This window comes from Haemaphysalis longicornis, unplaced genomic scaffold (assembly GCF_048455015.1).
Source record: "Haemaphysalis longicornis isolate Haplotype H1 unplaced genomic scaffold, Haemaphysalis longicornis Haplotype H1 scaffold_5, whole genome shotgun sequence".
Lineage (NCBI taxonomy): Eukaryota > Metazoa > Arthropoda > Arachnida > Ixodida > Ixodidae > Haemaphysalis > Haemaphysalis longicornis.
Window position 1 is genome coordinate 174294419 of NW_027526385.1, and position 3726 is coordinate 174298144.

Sequence of the window (3726 nt, forward strand, 5' to 3'; positions counted from 1 at the left end):
ATTCGGTACAGGAATAAAATTGTAAGGCCAGGTTCCCTGCGAATTCCAGTACCTAAATTAGGAATGCAAAGGCTTCATAAAACAAAGTGCCAGTTCATTAACCGTCATGGCTTTTGCAGCAATAAAAAAGATATTACTTCTGCACAATATACTCGAGCACAACTTTAAATGACAGTGAAGATAAAATGCAAGTCTCTGTAGGTTGATAGATTAGTTTTTGTTTTTGACTGAAAAACACTTTGGTATTGCATGATTTTGCTAACTGCTGTTTCTTGCTTAAAGATGCCAGCTTGCATCTATTCAAGTGAGTGGGCACACAGTTAAAGATGCAAACCATTACACTGCCTCTCCCCTACCATGGTGGCTCACTTTCATAGAAAAAGTGCAGCTTTTGCGAGCTGGACGGCTGTTGCAAGCCGTGGCAATACTCACTTCTGCTGGAGGGGCCAACTTGGTTTCCGAATGCAGCCTTGCCTTGTACAGCACAGCCTATCCTGCCTTAAGATCTATGAAGTCATTCAACTCGATCATGTATCAGGATCTGCAGAAGAAAATCATGTCAGCAAATAATGAATTCATGCCGGACAGGCACCCACTGTTTCAGTTATACTTGCAGATACCTCCACCTATTTCCCTCCTGGTGTTACATCCAAAGCTAATTTGTTCCGGCTTGTCTCATCAAGTATGGTCATCTGTCATAACACAGCTAGTCATACAGGAAAGTCCTTCACTGGGTCAGAAAACACTTTCTTTTTTTTACAGTAGTAATAAACTAGGCGACTCAGTCATCCGTATTCTGACACCTTAAAGGGGCCCTGAAAGGCATTTTGAGCACACTAAATGAACTAGCGCAACCGTTAGATTGGGTCGTCAACGTCCTCTGTGCCAAGTATTACTCTTTTACGCGCAGCGGAAAGCTCACACTTTTGTTGCAAAGTTTGTCGTTTTTTTTCACCCTTCCCTTCGTGTTTTTGAACGCCGCCATCTTCACATGTCTACATCATCGATTCCCAGATGTTCGTCATGAGCTAGACATCCTGCTATTGGGCGGCTTTTTCACGCACTTCCGGCAAAGAGATGAGTCGTCTGCTCAGCGTCGGCTCGCCGGCTGATCTGCCAGCGGAGTGCCGGAGTGCTTGGGCATTTTACGACAAACGAAACAAGTGTAAAACAAACGCTTAACCGTTTGTATTGAATGCAACACGGCCATAACACGACATGGATATTCTCTTACTTGAGTACGTTCCATAAAGAAAGAGTTGATGCCCCGTGGCACTTCTTTCGTGCAATCGCAGAGAACGCCCTTAGCCGAATGCCCGGGTTTGACGCATACATTTTATTCAACTTCAAAACAATCTAGAGATGCGTTTATAACGAACACAACGTCACAACATGCGTTGCAAGTCTGAACAGCGATTGACAGACGATGGGTTGCCTCCTCCTGCGCGTCGTAAATTCAGCACTCACCTCGCGCGCGGTTTGCGGGGACGAACAGCAAGTCAACTCTGGCGCACCAGCCGAGATAACTTTTAGCCACGCACACTGCACATACCCCATGCAAGGTTGAGTCGTACGTCGCTCGAGAAAGATAATCCAGACCATGGGAAGCACTATCCACCCGCAGAAGCACAGCGTCGCATTTCATCGCGAAACAAAGGCGTCCACAACACACACACCATCGCCTCCTGTAATGCCAAACGCATCTCGCACTTCCCAATGGGAGTGAGTGGTACGCCTGCAGTGCCCACATGTCGCGAGGTGGGGCCCCAACCTGAACCGGGATCACGCAACCGTAACTGACTTCTGGAGCGGTTTGTGCCTTATTGCCAAGGCAACCGATGTTTGAGATTGTCAAAGAAATGGCGCTCGCTACAGCGCTAGAAAGCTCAGAGCCGGGGCGGAGCATGTTTTGTCAACGTTGCCGCTCTCCACCACGCGTCGCCCCAAGCTGAACTGGTCACATGATTGAAGCGTTTTGTGCACGGGTTCTGTATCAGTTTAATATGACTTTTTCACATGCCGCCCGCAGGAATTACCCCCGCCGCAAAATAAGACCCGGCACCAGCGGGGCCACATCTGATACGGCGCTTTTTTGGATAAACAGTGCGCGGTGCATCAAGGGAACGAGCGCATGACCCCCCCCCCCCCTGCGGCTGCGAGTTCGCCGCCGACAAAAAGTCATGTGCCGCCAGCAACGTACACCGCGAAAGGGCAAGGCCAGGCCGCCGCATACATGCGGTCAGATTTTTCGTTCGCTTTTCCAGCCTTGAGCGGACTGCGGGATTCATGGTGTCAACAAAGCTTGCCCGCAGCAGACGACAGTCTGAGCAACGCAATAGCGGAAGTACGTCACCGCTGCGGAGCGCAGCATCATGGGAGTCAAGGTATGCGCGCCGTCAACAGCGGAGAGTAAGTCGAAAGGAGGAGGAAACGCGGAGCGACGATAATGCGCGGTTTTTGATTTACGATTTCTCAGCCAATACTCATCGCTAACAAAATTCTTGCGGGAGGAGATTGCAAATACATTGCTTTATTTGGGTACATGTACATCCATGCATGGGCGGAAGGTATTTCAGGACCCCTTTAACAGTAGCAGGTGAACAACCAGCCCGCCAGCGCCGCCGTGTGCTTTCCCACCACCCTTCTCAACGCTCTTAGTGGATCCATCAGGAGGAAAAGTTAAGACAACCCTTTTTTATGACCTCACCAGTGAATTATCACTCACGCGCCCCGCCGCGAAAATTAGGTATACAGCAAGTGCTTATGGCCATAAAAATTCAACAAGAAACTAAAAAAAACCAGACACCCCCTCCCTCCCAACCGATCATGCATATCGCGATTGGTGCCGTACCCACAGGTAACCTGAAGTCCGAGCCCACAGTGACGCATGAAACTTAACAGCCAACTATAGCTGCCTGCTAGGCTACTCATATGTACTCAAACTCAAATTGGACTCAAAACTCATATGTACTCAGAACTCAAAATGTACTCAAAACTCAATATGTACTCAAACTCAAAATGTACTCGAACTCAAAATGTACTCAGAACTCAAAATGAACTCAAACTCATAATGTACTCAAACTCAAAATGGACTCAAACTCAAAATGTACTCAGAACTCAAAATGGACTCAGAATTCACTATGTCTCAGGCGTACTCAAACTCAATCGGACTCAAACTCAGTCGGGATCACTCGGCTCAAACTCACTCAAGCTCAACTCACCATGCCACACTAGCCTCGCTCTCACTCAAACTCAAACTCACGCGTGAGTATGAGTCCAAATGAGTCTCAGTGAGTGGACTCATGAGTGAGTTCGCCGACCTCTGATCCTGGCATAGTGCTGGTCTCCACGACACAAAAACAAACAGAAATAGTAGTTCCACTGAAGGCTAAAAAGCATTACAAAGCAGGCGATAAACTTTTCTGTGTGTTAGAGAAGCTGAGTAAATGTGTTGTGGCAGTGGAAGAATAACACCAGACCCCATGGTTTGGCAGCAGTACTCCTCATATTGTGTAGCATACCACTGAAAGCCCCTTCAACCTACTTCAACCTTCTTGCTTCTTCTTGAAAGCCCCTTCAAGAAGAAGCAAATCGGCTGCAATCGTGCACTTAAAAATCGTGATGTTCGTAAAGGTTGCGTGCAGCTTCGCTACCTTCATATCTTACGTTTTTAGTGCGACCTTCCTTCATTTTGTTCAACTTTCTTCGAAATCTTAAATGCTTACA